The 26,311-nt window shown below is 46.3% G+C and overlaps 1 long non-coding RNA gene across 1 annotated transcript; it reads right to left on the reverse strand.

Moving 5' to 3' along the window:
- Window positions 1–25,790, reverse strand: LOC137208561 (uncharacterized). Its single transcript, XR_010935663.1, has 3 exons — window positions 25,151–25,790; window positions 4,898–5,173; window positions 1–627 (listed from the first exon to the last, which is right to left on the reverse strand). It is a non-coding gene; the product is annotated as an uncharacterized lncRNA (long non-coding RNA).
- Between the last annotated feature and the right edge of the window lie 521 nt (window positions 25,791–26,311).

The raw sequence follows: 26,311 nt of genomic DNA on the forward strand, positions 1-26,311 counted from the left end.
TTGAGTTATTACAGTGACTCTTACCTGTTTCTTTTTTTAAACGTGGCTACTGGAAATTAAAAATGACACCTGTGGCTCCCATGATATTTCTGTGGGACAGTGCAGCTTGAAGGGAATGATACTTTGTTTACTTTGAGACACTTACAGATGTAAGTGAGCATCTCGGCCAGGTTCATCACAGCTTAGGGGCCTGAGAACTTTGACTCTGAGACTTCCATCCATGCCACAAAACAGGCATCCAGTGTTTGTTTGAATTTTGTTTCCTCCAGCCAGATGTTGCCTGGAAGGACCCACCCTGATTTATCCTCTGCCGAAATGCCCCCCCCCCGCCCCCAGCCCTCTGGGAAACTCCCAGGTTCCGCAGAGACTTGCCAGGTAATAATGACAGGTGTGAAAAGACCCCCCTACTTTATGCACTTAGTCATAATTATTTACCTTTACCAGGCACCAGAGGTGTGATGGGAGATTAGTTGAACAGAGAGAAGCCTCGGCGAACGGATCACCTTGAAGTTGACCTGTCAGCCAGATTTCACAGCACCTGCTGTACCAGCCTCAGGGTACAGGAAAGACAGCTGCAAATTGTGTCTCCAGGCCACAGTCCAAATCCTTGCTGCTCTCTTCCAGGTTCTGAAAGACAGATTAGAGGCATCTGTAGAGCAGGGGAATTTTTTTTTTCCCGGGAAAGTTTTCCACCTGAATTAGCTTTCATGACACCTTCAAGCCGTCTCTAAGATTCTGGTCTTTTAACACCCTCCCCCAACCCCGTACATTCACACATATATATATGTAAACATTAAAATCCACATCAGAATGTGGATTTTTTTTTTTTTGAGTCCCCTGGAGTCATGGTCCATGAGTCATCTGCTCCCCTTCCCAGGCCCTCTGGAGCAGGGACCCCTAGATTGAAGGCAGTGGGAAAAATCCTGGTAAATCAGGTGTTTCTGCCCATTTGCATAAACTGGGCACCTTGCCTGCCCACCCCACATACTGCTGGGAAGGAGAGAAGACACATTTATTAAAGGGGAGGGAAAATTAGGGCCTTTTCATTAAGATTTTTGAGGTTGGATCAGCTGGCCGGGTGCATGACCAATTTTCTTGGCCCCTTGGAAGCAGCAAAGTGTTTGAAGAATAATGGAGCCCATAGTCCTATAAGTAAAAACCCATTTATCTTGGGAATTTTAAAAAAGTGCTGGCAATGGAAATTTTTCGATGAGATGCACTTCTTCTCGCCTGAGTGTCTTGAATGCCTGCTGGATTTGTCTCCCTGCTAAGATACTCGCACTTGCAAATCTGTGCTTTTCAAGGTGAGGAGATGAAAATAAAAAAGATTGTGAGATGTATTTTGGGGAGGGCCAAAAACAGGATGCAAATTGGAACCACAGCTTGTGGGACAAGGATGCTGGGTTCGGGGAGGATGTTTGCTTATTTGGTTTGAGAGCAAGCGTCCCATCCCGCCCACTGCTAGGAGCTCTGTACTTTGTTCACATCCCATGGAAACCAAGGTTCTCTTTGGGACTCAGCGGGACTGGGTTATTTTTCTCAGCTTAAATTGTTTTTGTATGGTTACCCTCAGTACTCCTTTCTGTTTTGGAATATTTTCATATTTTTATTGAAAAAAAAAATTCCCAGAACATCTTGATTTTGAAAAGGCACATTCAGCCAAATAAAGTGCCAAGAACATAAACAAAGTTGCCTCAATATTGCGGCATCACCAGCCAATGTTCCCGGTATGTGCAGAAAAGTTTGAGAACGAGAAAGGAAGGAAAAGGCTCAGTCCTTGCTCCCTAGAAGTGTTCAGACACCTCCCAGTTCCCTCTTTTGACCTCTTCATGACTTTCACTTCTGTGGCTTTGAAGAGAGAGAACTCAGGTTGGAGTAGAGGATGATGTTAGGTGTGCTGATAATGGAATGAGGCATTTTCAGGATGCGCCTGGGGAGGGCATGGAATGAATGGGGGATGGAGAGTTTGTCTCTGAGGGTTGGTCCAGCGACCTTGGGTGAGTGGAGGGTGCACGCATCCCTTTGTGGTCCCCCTACAGCCCACAGAGCTGTGTTGGTACCACCTCAGAGGAGGGACGCTGGGGGACATTCTAGGAAGTTCTTCATCAGCTTTGGAAGGTGCAGAGTCTGAAGTCATTGAGCATAATTTTGCATCTAGAGAATCTGAAAGATGTTGCACGTGGCATGGGCTCATGGCTTGGGCGCCATCTTGGAGTCCTCATTTGTCTGCATTTCCCACACCCATCCAGTCACCGAGCCTCATCACTCTCCCCTGAGTTGTCTCTATCTACTCTCCCTTTCCAGCCCCATCATTAAAACCCTTCAGCAGCCTCCCTTTGTACTTAGAGTAAAATCCAGACCTGGAGTAAAGCGCTGCGTGACCTGGCCCCAGCCCCTCCTCTCCAGCCCCATCTTGCTCCACTTCTCTATGCTCACACCACTCCTGCCACACTGTGTTCAGTTCCTTGAATACTGGCCAAACTTTCTGCTGCCTCAGGACCTTTGCACACACTCTTGCTGCTGCCAGGGACACTGTTTTCTGAATCTTTCCATGGCTCCTTCATTTCCTTGAGGTCTCAGCTGGAGTGTACCCTTCTTGCGGTGGCAGGGGACAGTTTCTACTCACCTCACCCTGGAGGGCTGGCAAAAAAAGCTCTGTACACACAGAGCCAGTTATAACCAAGTGGTTTGGGATTTCTGGGTGAAAGGAGCTCTATGGCTTCAAGATGTTCCTGTCAAACTCTCCAAGGTGGGAAACCTTACAGCAATACTGCTTGGCAATTCTTTTTTGGTGACCGTGCAGTTTTGTGTCCATTTGGGCGGAGGGCTCGGAAGAAGCGACCGAGCTGCCAGTGAGCGAGGGGCGTGCCAGGCAATGGGTGTGTGGCAGCCTTGGTCCAGCCTGGCCGGCAGCGCACACACACTCACAGTGGCTCCAGTCTTGTCCTAAAGCTCTGACTGGCCTCTGGTTTGTTATTGGAAGTTGCCCTGATGATTCCCTTTAAATAGATCCTAAGCAAACCTCACAATTTGTTTTTCTTGAAATAGTCCTGAGAGGTGCTTTCCAAGAAACAAGGGAAAAAATGAATTCACAGTGGTGACTTTGATTCTGGAGAAGGCTGTCTGAGCGGAGGGGAATCAGTGGTTCATTACCCACGGCAAAGCCTTTCCTTGTGGCCCAGTGTGTGCGACGGGGAAGACATGGGCCCCAGCCTGGGAAGGAGGCGTGGGATGTGGGCATGCTTTGCAGCTGCTCCTCCAGCATCCTTGGGTAGCCCTTCTGGGAGCCCCTGGGGTCGGGGCTGGGAGAGGGGGTGTATTCGTGTCCTAGGGCTGCTGCAGCAAAACACCATAAACTGGGTGGCTTAAAAAAACAGAACTGTATTCTCTCACGTTTCTAGAGGCTGGAAGTCTGAAATCAGTGTGTCACAGGACCGTGCTTCTTCCATAAGCTCTCGGGGAGGAGACTTCCTTGCCTCTTCCAGTTTCCACTGGTGGCCGGCAGTCCTGGGCATTACGTGGCTTGCAGCTGCGTCACTCCAATCTCTGTCTTCTTTGTCACATGACCTTCCTTCCTCTGTCTCTGTGTGCAAATGTCACTCTCCTTATGTGGACACAAGTCATTGGGTTTAGGGCCCATCCCATCCAGTAGAACCTTGTCTTACCTTGATTACATCTGCAGAGACCCTATTTCCAAATAGGGCCCCATTCCCAGGTACCGGGGTTTGGACATTGGCATATCTTTTGTGGGGGACACATTCAACCCACCATAGAAGGGGTCCCCTTGCTCCTAGGCAGGTGGTCACAGCACACGTACATGTCACAGACGTTCGGAGCTGATGAGAAAACATCACCTCCAGTTTGAGTAAGATGTGATTTCACAGTATAGAATGTGTACCTTGTAAAAACCTCTCGAGGTTTGCAGTAAGAGATTGCTGAAACTTAGGAAAACTTCTTCATTCAAAGATTTCCAAATATGTGTTACCTAGGTTACCACGACGGGCTAAATAATGGATCCTCAGAGATGTCCATGAATCCCCGGAACCTCTGAATGGTCCTTTACATGGTGAAAGGGAATTTGCTGATGTGATTAAGTTAAAGATTTTGAAGTGAGGAAATTACCCTGGATTATCCGAGTTGGTCCGGCGTCATCACAAGGGTCCTTATGAGAGGGAAGCAGGTGGGCCAGAGTCAGAGAAGGAGATGTGACCATAAGAGCAGAGGTCAGAAATGGAGGGATCTGAGGATGATACATTGCCGGCCTTGGAGATGGAGGAAGGGGCCAGGAGCCAGGTAATGTGGATGGCCTCCAGAAGCTGGGAGAAGCAAGGAGATAGATTCTTTCCTCTGTCTCTGTGTAGACAGAGACCCCAGAAAGAAACAGCCTTGCCGACACCCTCATCCTAGCCCCGTGAGACTGATTTTTCACTTCTGATGAATACATTTATCTTGTTTTAAGCCACTGGGTTTGTGGTAATTTGTAACAGCAGCCATAGAAAACTACCACAGGCACATAGCCCAGTTCAGTGTCTTGTATTAATTTAACAAGCTATCCATCTGTCTGCTGTTTCTACTGACTAACATCTAGAACAGTATGTTGCATGTGGAAGACACTTAGGAACTATTTGTTGGATGAATACATTGAGAGCTGATTATATTATATACTCAGTAGGATGCTAGACCCGGGATACATGACTGCCTTTATACCTGTGAGTACAGGGATGACGTGGATATTAAACAAATACTTGTACAAATAAAGTATACATAGATTGTGTGGTGAGAGCTATGACAGAGAGCACCGGGGAATGATGACAGAGAGAGCGAGGGGACCTAACTTAGATCCTGGGGGTCAGGCAAAGCCGCCTGGGTGCACAGTTGAAATGAGGACCGAACATACCATCTCTCGATTCCAGTTTCAAAGACAAACTTTCTCTGCACCAAGAGGTGACCTGATTGGAGCTCTCCTGGTGTCCATCATTTTTGTAATGCTGTGAGGTTGTTGTTTGTTCATGGAAGGACGGTGGAGTAGGCTAAGCCTGGCTCCGAGCTCGAGGGGGTGATACATTTCCATCTTCATTCTGGGGCTGATGCAGTGAGCGCCTCTTGATCCATTTCCTGGCCTCCCCACGTGACATTTGCTCTGCGGCTGATGTACGGTGGCCTCATCGGCACTCTGCAGGGACGGGAACCAAGTGAGGATGACGACGTTGGGAGGAGGGACCTCTGCCCCGTCCCCACCGCCTTCCTGGGTCTCAGGCCCTGATTGGGCTGTTGGAGCTGCAGGCACTTTCTGAAGTGGAGCTGGAGCCCAGGGGTAGATGAACTCTCATTGGGCACCTCTGCACCAGGGAAGGGGACAGAGCTGGGGAGATGACACCAAACAAGGCAGAATCCCTACATCCAAGCATTAGTGATGTGCCGGAGAGGTGAATGCAAACGCACAGAATACGAACCCTGGAGGGTTATTGTAGAAGCATGAAGTGAGACACAGCAAACTCTGCCCGAGCACCTCAGGGGGACACGGGGTGGGGGGGCGGGTCGGGGTCTGGAAGGAGGGCAGCAGCTACCATTTATTTTTTTTTTATTTTTTAATTTTTTGCAGTACGCGGGCCTCTCACTGCTGTGGCCTCTCCTGTTGCGGAGCACAGGCTCTGGACACGCAGGCTCAGCGGCCATGGCTCATGGGCCCAGCCGCTCCGCGGCATGTGGGATCCTCCCGGACTGGGGCACGAACCTGCGTCCCCTGCATCGGCAGGTGGACTCTCAACCACTGCGCCACCAGGGAAGCCCAACAGCTACCGTTTCTTGAGCGTTTCCTATGTGGTTAGAAGCTGGACACACAGGGACTTTCCTGGTGGTCCGGTGGTTAGGACTCCGTGCTTCCACGGTGGTGGTGGGGCACGTTTCAACCCCTCGTCGGGGAACCAAGATCCCACATGTCGTGCAGCCAAAGAAAAAAAGTACAAAAGAGAAGCTGGACACACAACATCCCTCCATCCTCAAAACAACATCATCCCATCACTATCATCACCCCCATCTTTTCAGATGCGTCTCAGAGGCGCAATCACTACTCATGCAATCTTAACAGCTGCTAAGATCTGCGCAGCATCTATTTACATTCACACCCAGGCTCTTCCCACGGCGTGGATGGTAGATTTGTGGGAAAGATAGTGATCGGGGCTCCTCCTCGGGCCCCCACACAACTCATCCACACCTAACATTTCCTGGAGGTGTGTTTCCTGGCTCAGAAGGGAGCCAAGCCCGGGCAGGCTCAGAACTGGCCCTGAGTGCAATTGGGTGCCTGGGATCACAGGACCTAGACTGTCCATTTTAGGCAACACCCAGCAGAGCTTCCAAGGTTAAGCCAGCCCCTGCTGACCACAGGGAGCTCACCCCCTTCCTCTGCTGTGAGGCCAGACACGTGCTCTCTGGATGTGCTCCTGGAACCCTGCATTGGGAGCAAAGCTACTCGAGCATGGCAGCAGGAGGCCTGGGGTGCCAGAAGATTCTGCGGGCTGCCACTTGCCACCTGCCAACCAGAAACCCCGAGCTCCCCTTCGCCTACCCTCCCAGTCCTGCCTTATCAAATGGGATCTCGTAGGAATGGCTGGCAGCTCAGCAACCGTGGAGAAAACACCTTAGTCAAACAAAGGCTCTCGGAGCTTGGGCGCAGAGGGCAGAGTTATTTAGCTCCTGGTTACCGCCTCAAGACAGCAGTTCATGCTCAAGCTTTGACAGGGGAGACAAACACCCTCCTCCTGAAGGCCCTCCCGCACCCTTCTGGTGAATCATTCCCCCCGGGGCACCCATTTGAGGGAAGACCTTGGCCCTAAGGGCAAACGGCAGCTGGGAGGTAAAGGGCTGGGGGTCTGCTTTGGAGCTAGGCTAAGGAATGTGGGCTGGGCGCCACCCCCAGCCTGGACTTCATCAGCCCGAAAAACCTTCCTCTACCACCAGGCAGGAGCTTCCCTGGCCTTTGTTTAAGCTCCCTTCGGTTCCTGGGCTGGTCCAGAGAGGCCCCTGTGGCCTCTCTCCTCACTGCCCTGCATCCCGTGGTGGACCAGCTTACGTCAGTACCAGACTGCAGTATGACGAAGCTGAGGCGGAGATACTCACCTCCGGGCCTCAGCAGGAATCCTCGGGAGTTTGTGTTACTGCGGCTGCTACACAGTTAGCAGAACTGGATGTGCCGAGGGCTCAGTTTCAGTCTTGCTTGTGATTGTCTGGAAACTTGGGCGTAATGTGTGTGTGAGGGTGTGGGATGGGAGGAAACGGGAGGTGCTGGGCAGGCAACAGATGGACCCCGGAACTTCCTAGAACTTACCACCCCCTCTGACATCAGTGGTCTACCCGCTCATCCCCTGTGAAGGACGACGAGTGCCGTGAGGAGAGAGGCCAGGGTCTTATTTTTCCTTGGATTCCCCAGCTCCTCCCACACCCCAAATATCCATAAATATTGTTGACCGCGCGGTGGGTGGCTTACAGTGAAGCTGTTGAACAGAGGGGTGATGGGGACTCCGCACTAGCTTGCGTCCCCTCCCACGGCACGGCGAGTAGAGGAGCGCCGATGACCTATCTGGAGGTCAGCCAGGTCAGCAGGGTGTGGAGATCTACTGGGTTAGATTTTCCGATTTTCCTCTGAAATAGCAATAATAATAGCAGCGAATTACCCCATGCCAGGCCCTGCACTGGCTTTCTGCACATGCGCTTTCTCTCTCTCTCTTTTTTTTTACTTTTAATTAATTAATTTGTTTTTGACACATGCTCTTTCTTTTTTAAATTTTTATTTATTTATTTATTTTTGGACATGCACTGTTTTTAAATTTTAATTTTTTGCCCGTGCTCTTTTTTCTTTTAATTTTTATTTATTTAGTTTTGCACATGCGCTTTCTTTTTTTAAAGATTTTGATTGATTTATTTATTGTCCGTGCTCTTTCTAATCCTTATAAAGACATTGCAGGGTAGGTACTGTTGAAGGATGGGGGAGAACTACCAGAGAGGGCAGGGTCCCAGCTGGAGGGAAGAGTGAATTCCAAGGCCCCAAAGCACGAGTGTGCCCAGTGTGTTCTAGGCATAGCAAGGTCAGTGCTGCAGGGTTGGGGAATCAGGAGGAGACGAGATGAAGTGACAGTAGTAGGTGTGTGGGGAACAGATCACAGTGTGCCCTGGAGGCTGTCCCGAGGATTTTGCTCTTCTCCGAGGGAGGTGCGAGCCACAGGGGTTTGGAGCGGCGAGGTGACCCAATCCAGTTTAGGTTTTAGCAGTGTCCTTCTGGCCGCTGGACTGAGGCCACACTGAGGGGACGAGGCTGGAGGCAAGGAGGCTGATTAGGAGGCTGTGGAAATAACTCGGGGGAGGGGGATGGTGGCTTGCATCGGGGCTGAAGCAGGGTCAGGCTCTGGGTATTCTGAACAGGGAGCCAGTGGGACCTCCTGACAGATGGGATCTAAGGTGTCAGAGAAAGAGCTGTCCTGAGCAACTGGGAGAATGAAGCTGCTGTTCCCTGAGCTGGGGTGATTGGGGAACCCGGGTCTGAGAGAGGAAATCAGGAGCTCTCTTTTGGACAGGGTACGCTGGAGATGCTAGTCAGACGTCAAGGCGGTTGGAGCTCTGAGTCTGGAGCTGAGGGGGGAGATCTGGGCTGGAGATAAGACTTTGGTATCATCAGTGGAAGAAAGGTATTTACAGTCAGGACCCTGGAGGAGATCTTCAAGGCAGGAGGGAAACCCTGCAGGTGCGTTGCAACCAGGAGAAGGAGGAGGTGAGGAAGGAGGTGGGGGGGGAGAGGGAGAGGGGCTGTTTCAGGAGGAAGGGGTGATCAGCTGGCTCACGTGGTGCCAGGAGGTCACGTAAGATGAGGACTGAGTTTCAGCCTGGCTCCGTGCGGGCTGAATCTCACAGTAGACCCGACATGCTGTGCACTGCTTGGTCCCTCAGAACTTGACGGATGATGGAGGCTAAAAACTGGGAAAAAAAAAAAAAAAAACACAAGCCCCAGCCCACAGTCTAGTTACTTAACATTGGGTTTCCCCTAAACCACCCCTGCGCTCCCCAGGCCCTGCAGGACTCCCTTTAAGTTCTTGAACTGACGGGCTTCCCGCCCCGAAGCAGGTGCCTTCCTGAGAGTGGAATGGAAAAGGAATTATTCCAGAGGCTGTTATATCATAATTGCCCTAGAGGACCTTCAAGGAAGACTTTTGCAAACCTCCCCCCTTTTTAAAGAAAACCATGACTCTCTAATCCTCTGTTTTATAATTTAGGGTTTACAGACAGTGCGTGGAGTTTACCTACCCTGGGATTTGACCTATATTAGAACATCACTGCACAGCCCAGCGCGTGGTACTGGAGGAGAAATCCCCAAATAAGGTGGCCTGAACAAGGGCGGGTTCGGTGGAAGTGACCACCGGAGAGGAGGGATTCTGGGCCAGCCTTGGCTCCGGATTGGCCACGTGATCTTAGGTACATCATGGACCACATTTTGCTCATCTGTTAAATGGGAATAACTGATTCCCACTACACTTACTCCACAGAGAAAGGACCCAGTTAATATATTGCAAAAGCATTTTGTAAAGTGGGAAACCCACGTAAATGCTGTTGAATGCTGAGCTCCGTGCCTGGAACGTAGTAGGGTGCAATCACTGGAAGCTATTCTCCACTATTCTTGTGCATTTTATGTGAAACTATGAAAAGCACGATAAATCTGAAACACGCTGGGGAGGGGTGATGGGTGGTGAGGGGTGGTGAGTCCATCCTACGAGTCTGGACTTGTCCACCCCTGGGAGACTTGCTATTGGTCCAGCTCCTATTCTACAGAGGAAGGGCTTAGGATGCCCACAAATGTCAATTTCTCCCTTGCTTACCAGCATAGCTCCAATTAAGGTGTGTGCTTCACTGGTCCTTTCATCAAGGATGCTAAGGTAATTCACTGCTGCTCCAGTGAAACAGAGCATCAACATTGCCGTCACCACCAGCATCACTGTGGCCATCAGGATGGTTGGCAAGGCAACGGGTTGGCACCACTAACGGGTAGCACCATTAGTCCTCTTATGCCTTTTCATGATGGACAGTTCTGGAACCAAAAGCATCCACCCTTGAGAAGCTCACTTCATCAGATCTGCCTCAGGCTGCACCCCCTTCACCCCTTTCCCACCTATAGTAGCGTGTGGGGTGATGCCTGCCTCCGAAAAAAATACAGATAACATTCCTAGGTGTTCCGAAGCTTTGTGTGAACGTCAGTGTTCCCTTTGTTTTTTGCTACTGCCCTTTAGGTCCTGTGCATTTGTAGATTTTTCCTTTTCTGCCCAGCTTTGGACCATTCATTTGCTTTTGTTCCGGGAGAGGTGTGTCCTGTTGCTACTCACCTCCCTGCTTAATTCGAGATGACTGCTTACCCGCCACATCCACGCTCACCTTCTTCCACGATAACTGAAAGTGGGCTGGGCACACGGCTGTCTAGTTAAAGACCCCACTTCCTAGGATCCCTTGCATCATGATAGGGTCATAGGATTAATTCCTGTAAATAGAGTTTGTGCTAAAGCAGCGTGTGCAACTTCTGGGCCTTTCAGGGGAGAGGTTTGTGCCTCTCATTCTTCTACCCACCACTTCCTTCCTGCTTGTTGGAATGCGTCCTAGTGGTGAACATCTTGGACTAAATGGATGAGGGCAACATCCTTGAGATGACAAAGCCACAAGATGGAAGGCGCCCGTGTCTTGGCATAAGAACTCTGGACTGCTTTACACTTACACAGATATGTGAGAGAGGCACGAGGTTCTAGCTTATTTAAACCCTATTATTTTGAGAGTTTGATGAACCTACCTTCTCTTTGACTGACGCAGTGGATTGTAGGTTCCCTGGGGACAGAAAGCATGGTTTGCTCACTGTTGGGTCACTGGGACTGGCACTAGGGCCTGGCATATAGTATATGCTCAATAAATAGTTGTTGAAAGTATGAAGGAGTTATTGTTCTATTCCAGCATCCTGAATTCTGCTTTCCAAAGACTGGGAGGCTCTTGGCCCATTGCTCACTTGGACGACAGTGGCCTCTCTCACAGGCCAAGTAGGGAACGTCCCCAGGAAATGAAAAGTCAGAGAAGAGCCCCCGTCCCGCTGAAGGACTCTTTGGGAGTGTGAACCTCTAATCAAGCTAGAAGGTGTCACCTTCCTTTCTGCTGAGGACTCATGTGACTCCTCACTCCCTGGGGTCCACATGACCTCTCAGCTCCATAGAGATGATGCCTCCTCCATGCGGGAGGCCCGTTTGGCAGTCAGAGAGTTCCAGCAGAGGTAGGAGGCCCACCAGGTACACCTTGAGCTGTGAGGATCAAAGCATCCACTAGGGCCTTATAGATTTTTCAAAGCTCTGACCTTCCCAGGGGACAGCAATCCAGAGTTTGAGAACCTCTCTCGGCCTGAGGTTCTTTTCGATCCGCTGATTGAGTGTGGTCGCTGATGGCCCGTTCTGCAGGATTTTCCTGCCGTGAGCCTTTACTTCCTACTGGGCCAGCCCATGAGCACCAGGCGTGTATCCCGATGCCCAGATTAGAGGAACCACGAGTAACCTCTTCAGCCTCTGCAGACTAGCCCAGCCTGTGGCGATAGTGCTTTCACCTCAGGGCCGTGCGATCCTGTCCCCTCTGCATGAATCCTGCCCCCCCAGTCCCACACTTAACCTGTCAGATCTTGCTTCCCTGTCACTTCCTTGCCCTATCAGGAGTGGATCTCCCTCCAAAGTGCTTTCAAGCATCCTTGCTACTGTTTCCTCTGTTAGACAGTGAGCTCCAGGGACCAGGTCTGTGTCCTGGTCACTTACCTTGGTGCCTGGCTTCTGGGAGTTTCTCACTAAATATTTCTTGAACAAAGGAGGAGACACACAAGTGTCTCTCTCGCCTAGTAGGACCTTAACGCGACCCTTGTTATGTGGCCCCAGCCCTTATTATTGGCGAAAAATACTTTTAGACTCTTGATGATCTCCTTGTTTGCTGGACCATCCCCTAATCCAGTCCTCTGATCTCTCTGACCCCCAGCACCACAGTGCAGCTTCTTGCCCTAAATTCACGCCCTCGTGGTTGTCACACTGCCAGGAGTCTCCACGCTGGCCAATCCCGTCACCTGGAGTCCTGACCCTTCTGTGCAGTTCCTGGCCCAGCCCGCCTACTCCTAGGTACATGTTGTTTCTATCTGAGGAATGCAAGAGGGGGCATGTTAATAAGGACGAGAGTAAGGCCAGCCTGTGATATTCCCAACAGACCTGAATCTCTAGGTGCGTAACACCGCCCTCCATCATACACAGATGACGGGTGACTTTTTTTTTAATTAAACTTTTCATTTTGAGATTATTGTAGATTCATATGCCGTTGTAAGAAATAATACAGAGAGATCTGTGTACCTTGTACTCAGCTTCCCTTATTGGTAACACCTACACAATTATCATACAATATCACAACCAGGATGTTGACACTGAGACAGTCAAGACAGAATGTTTCCATCATGAGCGTCTACGAATGTCTCTCATGTTGGTCTTTTATAGCCACACCTACTTACCTTTTTTTTTTTTTTTTTTTTTTTTTGCGGTACGCGGGCCTCTCACTGTTGTGGCCTCTCCTGTTGTGGAGCGCAGGCTCAGCGGCCATGGCTCACAGGCCCAGCCGCTCCGCGGCATGTGGGATCCTCCCAGACCGGGGCACGAACCCATGTCCCCTGCATCGGCAGGCGGACTCTCAACAACTGCACCACCAGGGAAGCCCCCTACTTCCATTTTTAAAAAAATTTTTTTATTGAAGTATAGTTGATTTACAGTGTTGTGTTAGTTTCAGGTGTATGGTAAAGAGATTCAGTTATATATATATATATATACACATTCTTTTTCAGATTCTTTTCCCATATAGGTTATTACAAAATACTGAGCAGAGTTCCCTGTGTTGTACAGTAGGTCCTTGCTGTTTATCTATTTTATGTAGAATAGTGTGTATCTATTAATCCCGAACTCCTAATTTATCCCTCCCCCTACTTTCCCCTTTGGTAACCACAGGTTTGTTTTCTATGTCTGTGGGTCTATTTCTGTTCTGTGTATAAGTTCCTTTGTATCATTTTTTCTTTTAGATTCCACATATAAGCGATACTCCTTTTACTCACACCCAGCCACCCCCCATCTTTAACTCCCGACAACTGCTAACCTGCCCTCCACATCTATGATTTTGTCATTTCAAGAATTTTATTAAAAGTGAGCCATATGGCGTGTAACCTTGACTTTTTCACTCAGCATAATTATCTGGAGATTCAACCAAGTTGCTCCATGTATCAACAGTTTGTTCCTTTTGATTGGGAGTTTGGGACTAGCAGATGCAAACTAGCATATATAGGATGGATAAACAATAAGGTCCTGCTGTATAACACAGGGGACTATATTCAATATCCCGTGATAAACCATAATGGGAAAGAGTATGAAAAAGAATATATATATGTATAACTGAGTCACTTTGCTGTGCAGCAGAAATGAGCACAGCACTGTAAACCAACTATACTTCAGTAAAATATATATAAAAAGATAGTTTTTCCTTTTTACTGCTGAGCAGTATGCCATGATGCAGACGGACCACAGTCTGTTAAACCAGTCACCTTGACGTCTGGACGTTTCCAGTCTGGGATGATTACAAATGAAGCTGCTATAAACATTCAAGTACAGGTTTTTGCGTGAAGATAAGTTTTCATTTCTCTGGGATAAATGCCCTTTCCTCATCCAGCTGAGCATTTGGGCTCTTTTTTCTTGCATGTCCAGTGAATGCAAAGTAATATTACTATTAGCTAAAGGAAAGCGTAATTGAGAAGGGCAATCTGTTGTCCCTAAATTGTATCGTCTGTTCCAAACTAAAGATGAGTGATATTTGTATTACCTTTTGTCTGTAGGTGTCCACACCTCTTCTCCCCCTCTTAAGGATAAACAAAAATCGACTGTGTGACCATCCTACATACATCACATCTATTAAGCTGTCTCCCTAGCAAGTTAGCTAAACTCTTGGGAACGAAGAGTCATGCCTCAGACATCATGGGCCCCATGACATCTCATTCATGGGACCCTTCCATATTTTCGTGTGTTTACACTCTAACATAAAGTAATAATGTAATAGTGCTGTCATCTGCAAAATTAAAGATCCTGGCACATTACGCGTGGGTCAGGCTTTGGGCTGTCTTTCTACAGGGTTGATGGATTTGCATGGATCTGGCCCTTCTATCTCATTCCGTCCTGCTGGGGACCAGTGGCTCATCTTTGAGGCAGATGGCCAGGGTTAAGGGTGGAATCTGAGGCCATGAGTTGGAGTGAAATTAACTGCTCCCTTCACATGGGGATTGAACCCCTGACCTTCACCTCATTCACATGGCACTCCAACACAGCAATTCCCAACCTCAATTTTATATCACCCCAGGGTGTTTCCACTTATCTCAAGAGGGAGCTGTGGAATTCCCCAAACAAAATAAATTTTAGTTCGCTTTCATTTAGACATTAAATATGGACTGTACAGGCAGTACTTTGCAGAAGTGCAGGAGAATGGCTGATGTTAAAAAATTAAGCCACCATGGTGCACTGGTACCCAAACACCCTGAAACACCTTCTCTAACCCACTGAGCCAGTCTGGGGAGGCAAGCGTCTATATGTTAGTAGCAGGCATGGACGGCTTGTAAATTATGGGGGGAAAACAGCCCACTCCTACCAAACGTCTGCCTTTCATAGGGACTGTTTCATGGGGTCGGCTGGGCGCACTCTAACTTTGCCTGGGCCTGATGGGCCCAGCTCAGCTCCCGTCCGGCCAGGCTCTCCTTTTTTCTTCCTAGAGTCTGTGATGTTTTGCACAGTCTTAGGAAGTTGCTGCAGGAACAATTTGTGATTTATTAAGATAATAAATTGGGCTTTGTTGTCGAGGCTTCTTCCTGGGTCAATACACAAGATTTATCACTCCCATGCCCGCGTGGGGAGCATGTGGCTCAAAGGGTTCCAGTGCCTCTGGCCACTGGCTCATTTTGGAGGCGAGCAGGTGCTTTGCCGGGCAGGCCGGCAGCCTAAGTGTAATGCAGGGGAAGGAACAGTGGGGATCAGTTATTTAATAAACATCTTCAAAACTCTTCATGGTAGTTTACTGATAACAGCCACAGGTATTTATTAAAGGATAATACTTACAGCTCCTTATACTGGGGGTGCGCTTTGTAACTTCTAAAAGACTTTCACATACATTATCTTATTTGTTTATCCTTTACACACCTGTCAAGAATTACTGTGCTTATATTGTTGATGTGCAAACAGATTCAGCAAAACAGAGTGACTTGCCCAAGGTCACACAGCTCGTAAATCTTGGATGTAAGACCAGCTCCCATGGCGTCTCATATCCTGTATCCCTTTCACTATATCACTCTCAGTTTATCATCAACATCCATTTGATTTTGGCAAGGAAGGGTCTAGTATCTCCATTTTGCAAGAAGAACAAATTGACACAAAGATGTACTTAAATTTTGGGGCTCTGCCTCTCTTTTTCTGATGGCATTATGTCCCTCTCTGTTGAAGGGCGAGGAATTCTTTTGCAGACTAATTTCTGCTCTCAGAGTCCAGAACCTCCACAGGCACTGTCACTACCGTGGTGGTCATTTGGCCCCAATGTGGCCTCTGCATCCAACAGGGGCTTATGCTGGCTACTTTTGGGCTGGGGGGAGGAAGCAATTGGACAGTTCCTTTGCATCTACTTAAAATTGCTCTTTCAACTTCATGATCTCAAGGCCCTGCTGGCAAAACACTCTCCTTCCCAGTCCTTCAAGGATGGGATTTTTGTTCTAGGTCTTTCTGAACAAAGTCTCATTCTGTGAAATTCTTCTAATCCAGTGAGCTGAGAGCACACTTTCCCAATTGGGCCCTTAGACACACTGCTCCCCCCCAAGTGATTAATTTCTCCAAGGCACATTCTCTTCCCCACCCAGAAGAGAGTTTGACCTCCTCTGAACATCTCTCCATTCATTGTTTAGACTTTGATTGGAACTTATGTTGTAGTAGGAAACTGTCATTTTAATTTATTTTTTAAAAAATAGATGTATTTATTTATTCATTTTTGGCTGCGTTGTGTCTTTGTCACTGCGTGCGAGCTTTCCCTAGTTGCGGTGAGCGGGGGCTACTGTTCACTGTGATGCACGTGCCCCTCGTTGCGGTGGCTTCTCTTGTTGCGGAGCACGGGCTCTAGGCGCGCGGGCTTCAGTAGTTGTGGCTCGCGGACTCTAGAGCACAGGCTCAGTAGTTGTGGCACACGGGCTTAGTTGCTCCACGGCATGTGGGATCTTCCCGGACCAGGGCTCGAACCCGTGTCCCCTGCATTGGCAGGCGGGATCTTATCCATTGCACCACCAGGGAAGTCCCCAAAACTGTCATTTTTAAACTGCCCAGTATCTACATCCTCTTCCTTGAAGGAATTCACTGTGGGGCACAGAGCAGCCTGGGCAAAAGCGTAGGACTGAGCTTGGCCCAACCTGAGTGAGTGCGAGATGACCCCACTAGGATGCCAGCTCCGTGAAGGCAGACGGTTTTGTCTTTTGGGTTCATGCCTGAATCTGCTGTTCTAGAACAGTGCCAGCCTCCTCCTAGATTATTTATTCAGTGAATAAGCTAACAATGCAAAGATGATGAGATTAGAACTGAGAGTGGCCAGCGTGGTGGGGAACAGCCCAGTAATCACAGCTGTGTCCATTGATGGCATAAGTTTGTCTCTCCTTCCTGGATCCCTTGGTTGAAGACCATTTACTAAGCCTGCTCCTTTAACCTCCCCAACAGTTCCATTTTCTGCTTAAGTTATCCAGAGTTGGTTTCTGAGGCATGCAACCTAGAAACCTGATGGATATTAATTGGATAGGGTTGATTAACCATGTATATACATTTTATCTAACTTAGACTGTAAACTTATGGACGGTACCATATCTCATTATCCTGTAGAACGGTGCTTTGCAAATAATGACAAGGCATGTTTGCAGATGGTGATGAAGATGCTCTAATATCATTTTCAAGGCCAGGCATCTGAGAGGTTGGGTGTTCAAGGACTGTCTTCTCTATGTGCACATGCGTGCACATTTACACACTCACACATGCGTGCATTCTCATTTCTGAGACACCATTTGCAAGAGGCCATTTGGGTAATGCAGCGGGCCCACTGAATCCGGAAGAAATTCAAGGCCATGGGCCAGCTACACCACGGAAGCCCCACACTCAGCCAGACGTTGTCATTGGCAAACCAAACCTGAAAGCTGTCACCAAATTCTGGTCCCTGGCAGTCCCGATGCAACAATGTGCTGAGAGACAAAAGAAGTAGAAACCCAAGTGGAGATCGCCAACGTGTCTTTTCGGGCAGCCAGCAGCTTGCACAGAGGGTCAGCACAGACACCGGCAGAGAAGAACATTCTCCCGGCAGGACTCCATCTCCAAATTAGGCACCACTTCAGAGAACCTCAGCCTCATACCTTATGGGATTTATTTTTTTCAAAGATCTAACATTTGTTCTTAGTTATTCTTAATAAATAACTAAGTGTAGCACCATTTATTCACTCACTCACTTATTCGTTCATTTTTTCCTTCGTTCAATGAAACCTTTGTCATCTATGTGCTGGGCCCTTTCTCTGGCCCCAGTTGATGACAAGAACTCTGGAAAGCAGGTAAACCCTTCTCACCTTTGCATACAAAAGACGAAGAAACCCAATTAGATAGAGCCATCTCCCCTGGCTCATTGATATCAGAACTTAGACTAAGACGCATATTCTAATTCTTTTCTTAAATTGAAATATAGTTGATTTACAATGTTGTTTTAGTTTCTGGTGTACAGCAAAGTGATTCAATTTTATATATATGTATTCTCTTTCATATTCTCTTCCATTATGGTTTATTGCAGGGTATTGCATATAGTTCCCTGTGTTATACAGTAGAACCTTGTTTATCTATTTTATATATAGTATTGTGTATATGTTTATCCCAAACTCCTAATTTACCTAATTTATCCCTCTTCCTCCTTCCCCCTTTGGTAACCATAAGTTTGTGTTCTATGTCTGTGAGTCTGTTTCTGTTTTGTAAATAAGTTTATTTGTATCATTTTTTTTTTTTAGATTCCACGTATAAGTGATATCATATGATGTTCGTCTTTCTCGGTCTGACGTAGTTCACTTAGTATGATGATCTCTAGGTCCATCCATGTTGTTGCAAATGGCATTATTTCGTTCTTTTTTATGGCTGAGTAGTATTCTATTGTGTACATAGGTACCACATCAGATATTCTAACTCTTAGTTCTGAGCAGTAGCTCCTGCACAAGTAATTATTGAGAAATACTGATTAGGAAAAGTACTCTTACCTGGCAGGTAATGTTATTTTAGTTTATAACTCTCAAGATACTACTATGGAAGTGTGCAGTGATTTTGCAGGGTGCCTTTGAGTTACCTCATGGTGTTACCAATCATTCCAAAATTCTCCCAAAAATGCATTTTAGTTTGAATTGCATAATATATCATTTAGCTGGATTTCCCCCAGGTAGGGGTATGAAGCTGCGGTAGAGGACATTGTCTCAGCATCATGGGCAGGCAGGTAGGGCCCACGGCTACAAATTTCCAGGCTCTGGGCCTGAACAAAGTAGAGGCTTGATAACTTGGGGTGGACAGAGCTTGGAACTACCATCAGGAGAGCTTATCCCATAGAAAAAGAGAAACTTGGGTAAAAAAGCAGGGGCTTATCCCAAGTGGGAAGAGTTACCAGAGACGCTACCAGGTTGAAGGATGGTTTTCCCAATTTGAATGACCATCAGAATCCCTTGGGGTTCTTTTTACAGCCATAGATTCCTAGGCCCCTCTCCTTAAAGATTTTACTCAGTGGATCTGGGTTGAGGCCAAGGAATCGGCATTTTTAGCCAGACCCCCAGCTATTTTTTTTCTAATCAGGAAAGATTTAGGTAAACTCTGGGTTTGAAGGTGTCGCCTCTCAAAGTGAAGAAGCAACTTGACAAAGCCAGGTCTCAGAGGGGGTGGGGGTCTGCCCCCAAAAGGCACAAACCACAACCAAGCCTTTTAGAAAATGGGAATTGACAAAAAGCAGCTGTAGTCCATATTGCACGATGACTTCCAGAAAGCAGCCGAGTCTGCAGATCCCTCTTCATAAGCAGGATGGGTGGTCTGTGTGCTCCAGGCCATCACAGCACCCACATTATTATCCAGGTGCCCCAGTGAGCCATTCCCCCGTCACCCGGAGTCTCAGGTAGGGTTTCCCTTGGACTCTCCCTGCTCGGGGACTGACAGTCTGCAAGGGCTGCTGCCTGCCCTGCATCCCTTTTTCATTAAAGTCCCAGCTCTACCGACCTCCTCTGGATCAAATGACTACATTTCCCTGTCTTGGGTCCTCCTGGGGACCTGCCTCTGGGTCTCCTGTGGGGAAGTCAGAGGCATGAGCTTGTCTGGGATGACAGAAGCTGCGTCTGTGTCCTCATCCTGACCACATGCCCCAGCAGCTAATCCCTCTGTAGGTGTGAGGACCACTAACTTCGAAAATTCCCAGGTTTGCTGCTGAACAGTGTGCCCAAGAAGGGGACTGGCTGCTTCTGCAAGCAGCCAAGCCCAGATAATCCCAGAAGTAAACAGTGAAATAGCTGAAATCCTTTAGAGTGAGAACAAAGCAGCTACCATTTATTCAGCCATCCTCTGCTTTCTTTTTTTTTTCCTTTGTAAATTTATTTATTTATTTTTGGCTGTCTGTTTATTTATTTTTGGCTGGGTCAGTTGCTGCGCGCAGGCTCTCTCTAGTCGCGGAGAGCGGGGGCTACTCTTCGTTGCGGTGCATGGGCTTCTCATTGCAGTGGCTCTTCTTGCTGCGGAGCATGGGCTCTAGGCACGCGGGCTTCAGTAGTTGTGGCTTGCAGGCTCAGTAGCTGTGACTCGCTTAGTTGCTCCGTGGCATGTGAGATCTTCCCGGACCAGGGCTCGAACCCGTGTCCCCTGCATTGGCAGGTGGATTCTTTACCACTGCGCCACCAGGGAAGTCCGTCTCTGCTGTCCTTTTCACATACATTATTTCATTTGTATCTCAGAGCAATCCTTTGAGGTGGTTGTTATTATACCCATTTTATAGATGAGGACAAACTCAGCATAGTTAAGTAACTTGCCACTGTCACACAGCTAGCTAGTAAATAAACTTTTTAAGATTGAAGTAGAATGGACATAAAGAAAGCTGTAGTGTGCTACTTAATGGATTATCACAAATGTGAACCCACCTGTGTAACCATCATCCAACACAGGAGTTAGAATATTACCAGCATCGGAGAAATCCCTCCACGCCTTCTCCAATAGCCACCTCTTCCCCGATGGCAACCATTTTGGTCACCAAAGATTAGACTGCGTGTCTATTGATTTTGTAAAAATGGAATTGTACATCATGCATTCTTTTTATCTGGCTTCCCCCACCCCCAGCTCAGTATTATGTCTGTAAAGTTGATCTAATGTTGTTAAGGATGCAAGTCGTTTTCTCATTTTTAATGCCGTAAAAATTTCCTTAGTATACATCTACCACGATTTATTTATACATTCATCTGCTGCTGGTCATTGGGTAGATTTTAATTTGGGCCTATTACAAATAAGGCTGCTTGGAACATTCTTGTATACGTATGTTGGTGTATACATTTCTGTGTGGTGTAGACCAAGGAATGGAATTGCTGGGTCATAGTGTGTGTGTGCGCATATGGTCAGCTTTAGTAGATCCTGATAGTTTTGCAACGTGGCTGTACCAGTTCGTACTCCTAACAAATATTGGGTTGGCCAAAAAGTTCATTTGAGTTTTTCCCTAACATCTTTCCAGGAAAACCTGAACGAACTTTTTGGCCAACCCCTAACAGCTATGAGATTTTTTTGGCGGGGGGGTGGGGGGATCTGCATTCTCACCAACACTTGATATTGTTGGTCTTTTTATTTTTGCCATTCTGATGAGTGCATCCCTGATGACTAATATAATTGAATACATTTTCAAATGTTATTGGTCATTACTGGCCTGTTTGGGTCTTTTCCCCATTTTTCTATTGGGTTGTGTGTCTTTCTTGGTGATACGTAGGAGTTTTTTGTGTTTTCTGGATATGAGTTCTTTGTCAGTCATATGAATTACAATTATCTTGTTCTCTGTGGCTGCCCTTCTCACTCTTAATTTTTTTGATGAAAAGAAGATCCAAATTTTAATGTAGTCTAATTTATTGATGTTTTCTTTTTTAGAGTCTGCTTTTTGTTTCTGTTGTATAAAAATAGGGACTACATGAATACATATGTAGGAAATACACAACAGTTTGTGGAAAAACTGTCAGAATTAATAAGTAAATCAAGCAAGGTTGACTTCTTTTATTGAACAACTTTGTTTTATTTACTTATTAATTCTGACAGTTTTTCTACAAACTATTTTTTATTTTCTACGTATGTAATCATGTAGTCTATAAATGATGTCAATTTTATTTTTTTTCTTTCCAATTCTTAAAATTTTATTTCTTTGCCTTGCTTTATTGCAAAGGCTAGGACCCCCAGTTCAATAATGAATAGAAATGAAGACAGGGATCCTCCTTCTTTTGTTCTCAATACTGGGAAAAGGTATCAATATTTGAACATTAAGTATGATATTTACTAGAGATATTTTTGTAGCTTCTCCATCTTATTAAGTTATCACCTTTCTATTCCTAGTTTCTTAAGAGAGTTCTTGTTTCCTTTTATTGTCACTGAGATTAATTTTAGCAAATGATTTTTTCAGAATCTATTGAGTTGATCAATGATTTTCTTCCTTATTCTGTTACTATAGTAAATTATATTAATTGATTTTTGAACATTGAGACAATCTTGCATTCCTGAAATAAAACCTATCTTGGTTGTGATGTATTATCTTTTTCATACACTGTTAAAGCCAATTTGATAATATTTTGTTTAGTATTAGCATTCATGTTCAGGAGAAAGAAATGACCTGTCATTTTCTTTCCCAGTCAGACTTTGATATTAAGTCTTTGATATTGCTCTCAAAAATGAGTTGAGAGGTCACTTGTTTTCTATTCTTTGAAAGAGTTTGTGTAAGATGAATGTCATTTTGTCCATAAGTATTTGGAAGAATTCACTGGTGAAGCCATCTGGTCCTGGAGTTTTCTTTGTAGAAAGATTTTGTTATTATGGATTTCATTTATTTAAAAGATATAAGACTATAAATTGGTTCAGAACAGCCTCTTATTTAATAGCTGTAGGCTATAGTGTGATGTCTTCTTTTTCATTCCTGATATTGATTATTTGTTCCTCATCCTTTTTTAAAGAAATTAGTCTTGTCAGGAGCTTATCAATTTCGTTAGTCTTTTTAAAAGACAATTTTTGGCTTTGTTGTTTTTCTTTGTTGCATTAGTGTTTTCTACTTCATTCATTCCTGCTGTTGACTATTTCCATCCTTGTATTATCTTAGGGTTTAATTTGTTGTTCTTTTAGTAAAATCTTAAGATAGGAACTTGATTCATTGTTTCTTCAAACTTTCATTTTCTCCAGTGATGCATTTAAGGCTACAAATTTCTCTTAAGTGTGCTTTGGGTGCATCCCATAAGTTTTGATGTTTTAGTTTTACAGTAAGTCCCCTACATATGAACGAGTTCCATTCTGAGAGCATGTTCATAAGTCCAACAAAGTTAGCCTAGGTACCCAACTAACACAATCGGCTATATGGTACTGTACTGTAATAGATTTATAATACTTTTCACACAAATAATACATAACAAACAAACAAACACAAAAAATAAAGAAAACATTTGTAATCTTATAGTACAGTACCTTGAAAGGTACAGTAGTACAGTACAACAGCTGGCACACTGGGGCATGTTCACATCTTTGAAAGTTAGCAACTTGAAGGTTCGTATGTAGGGGACTTACTGTATTATCTTTTCATTAAAATATTTTCTAATTTCCATCGTGATTTCTACGTTGATTCATGGGTTATTTAGAAATGTATTGCTTTGTTGTACATCCCGTTGATCTAATCAAGGACTGAGCTCTTTAAAGAAGATTCGGACTTTCTGCAGGCTGACCTCTTTCTGGATCATGCTTTCTTGGGGACTTTCAACTGAAAGTCTGAGATATTTCACTTGGCCCTCCCCCCTTGCTGGACCCTGAATTCCTTTTTTGTGACCCCAGCCCCATAGACTCCTAGAAGCTCTGCTCAACTTCTCAGCCACTGCTTGGGAACTGACAAATGCTGAGGAGAAAAGCAGCTGGGACTCCTCTCTCAGCTCATGCTTTCTTTCTGAGATTTTTAGCTCCTTAGTTTCTCACTGCCCTGGTGATTTTTTGATGGCTTCAACTAGATTGAAAAAATACATCTTGTCGATGTTTGCCAGTGTTTTCGGCAGGAGGGTATTCTGTGACAAGTCAGCCTGCCGTTACCACCAGGGAAGATGCCCTAGAGGCAGGATTTGGGTGCAGGTCCCTGCGCGCCCAGACCCAGAGCTGAAGCTGCCTCCTGGCAGGTGGAGCGGCTGGGGGAGGGGAAACGCGGAGTTCAAAGGCAACGTTAAGCCATCCTTGCTGCTCTCCTTGACCTTCCTCATTATTATTGATCTAGTCCTTTGGATTAAGCATTGCCATTTATCTAACCTCAGTTTTAAAATGTGCTAAACACAAATTTTCTAATGTCTTAATAGAATTCATCTTTCTTGGTTACTCACTTTCTAATGTTTGTTCACAGGGCCTCTGGGGCCCCTGCTACCTCTTTCCCAAGTTCATCCTTTCCTGGTCTGAAACCAGTATAGGAGGGAAACAGAAGTAGAATCAGATTGTCCTGGAACTCTTTACCTCCCTCAGTAGACTTGGCTGGCCCCTGCATGGGATCTTCTGCACAGGTTCCCAAGGAGCTGTTCTTAAGACTCTCCCACAGCGGTTTCTTTTCTGTGGATGTGAGTGCCATGACCAGCTACATCCCCGTTTCTCTTTGGCTGCCAGGAAGCCCAGAGTGTAGAGTGAAATTTACGGTTCAATGCTAGCAACTACATCAATGCACTGACACTGAATGTGACTTTTCCTCCCTGGCTGGACTTCCCCTTCTTATTTCTTTCTTCCCCTTGCTCTGAATTTTCTTTATTTCTCTATATTTATCCTGTGATTGTTTCTTCCTGTGTGCCTTTATATGAAACTTGAGTCACGTCAGTTCTGCCAACCTCTTCTGTCAAACTTGGAGTTTTTATTTGTGTTTTAAAATGTTCAAGTCTGGAGGCATTTGATAGACAGTAGAATGGATCTTGGAGAAACAAAGATATGGACAGTATTGCAATTTCTAGAATTTATGGTAAAATTGAATTTTCGTGACTCTTTGCCATATGTATTTTAAGAGTTTTCATAACTCTATATCTCTTGATTTATGGGAAAGACACTTTTCAAAATTAAAATTAATAAACAGTGTTCTCTGATTAACCAGGAGTAAAGGTAGATGGATGAATCTGTCCATCCTGTCCACCAAGCATGAAAACTTGAAGATCAATTTTTCAAGTGCATGGACAAATTAAAGAATTTACAGGGACTTCCCTGGTGGTCCAGTGGTTAAGACTCCATGCTTCCAATGCAGGGAGCATGGGTTCGATCCCTGGTTGGGGAACTAAGATCCCACATGCCTTGCGGCCAAAAAACTAAAACACAAAACAGAAACAATACTGTAACGAATTCAATAAAGACTTTAAATATGGTCCACGTCAAAAAGAAAAATCTTAAAAAACAAAAAAGCATTTACACATCAAAACCAGAAACTATAATGTTACTACTCATTTTTGCAATAGACCAGTATGGAAATGCTATGTGTTTTTCCTGTTTTCCAAAAAGTATATTCATGTAACTAAAATGTAATTAATGTAATTATAGGTACTAATCCATTACATTTGTTCGGTACTAGAATATTTACTGTATTTTTAAATTTTTCTGATTGGCATAACCATCTGCAGAAAGGTCAGAAAAAGACTCTCCACTTTTCTTTTCTAACCATTATCATTGTTGCTGCACTTACGATTATTAATAAAAATAATGTTGTCATATAGGAGCAGGGGCGATGCAGTGTCTTGCCTGGGGGTCAGTCCATGAGGCCTGCCACTGGGCACCCGGTAAGGGCTGAAGAAATAGCTGCTAACCTGTGTTCTGGCGTCCTGATGCTCCGTCTCTGCATCCTGTGTCCTGCATTCTGCTTTCTCAAGGATAAGGCAGTTCTCTGCACATGGTTCCTCAGGCTGAGGCTTTAAAATTTCATCTGCCTTGGCCTGTGTTATCGAGTTCAGTGTCCCAGCAAGTCCACCCAGGGCCTGGCCAGGGCAGGCTCTGTGTAAGATGCTTTCTGTGCGTCATCTCCCAGCCACGGAGCTCCACTCAGCTGCCCGGGCCGCACGCTCAGCCCAACCCCTTCTTACCGTGTGGTCTTAAAGCAGGTCACTTCACGTCTCGGTGCCTCTCTCGGTCAAACCCAGGTAATAATGTTGCCCAAATACAGAAAGGGTTTTCTTTACGCCCCGTGAGCTCCTCAGATGGAGCGCCACGGCAAGGCCCCGTGCGGCCTTGGGATGGGGTGTTGCCGCCATGTGATTAGGTAACTTGAGGCGCTGCTTGTTACGCTTTGCCTGGACTCAGTGCGAGGCTGCCACAGAGCTCCGGGAACTCTCGGTGACACCGAAACCCTGCCGTAAGCTGGGATTGCCTTACACTTCCATAAAGCGCACCAGAAAAGAGCAGCAGTGTTGACTAACCCAGTCCTCAGTTAACACTCTCATTTGACTTCCTCTGCTGGGTACAAGACGGGTAAGTAAGACATGACCCAGTTACAGGTGACAGGAGCAAAACCAACACTCACAGCCCACTGAACTGGGGGGAGGGCAGCTTTCCCTGCGAAAGGTAGCAGCTCCCCGGGAGGAATCAGGCCAGACTGGGCAGGGCTGGGCCTTTCGCTGTGCAGAGAGGGGCAAAAACCAATAGCCCTCGTGTGCTGAGTTCCTGCTAGGTGCCGAGAGCTATGCTAGGTATGTCTTTCTCCTCTGAAGCCTCCAGACAGCTGGATTAAATCCTATCCATATTCTAAAGACCAAAACAAACAAAAAACCATCCACTCAACGTTATACATTTTTCATCATGATGGAAGCTTACCCATTTGGGGCCATAATCCCAAGCCTGAAATTTTGGCCTGGGGCTTCCTCTCTGATCCTGAGGCTTTAGGACCACACAGCATGGGTCTGCAGACTGCAGAGGGGAGGCTTCCTTTTCTCATTCTGATGCAGACCTCCAGAAGTGGCCCTACAGCCACAGGC

The sequence above is a fragment of the Pseudorca crassidens genome, chromosome 16, assembly GCF_039906515.1.
Source record: "Pseudorca crassidens isolate mPseCra1 chromosome 16, mPseCra1.hap1, whole genome shotgun sequence".
In the NCBI taxonomy this organism is placed as follows: Eukaryota; Metazoa; Chordata; class Mammalia; order Artiodactyla; family Delphinidae; genus Pseudorca; species Pseudorca crassidens.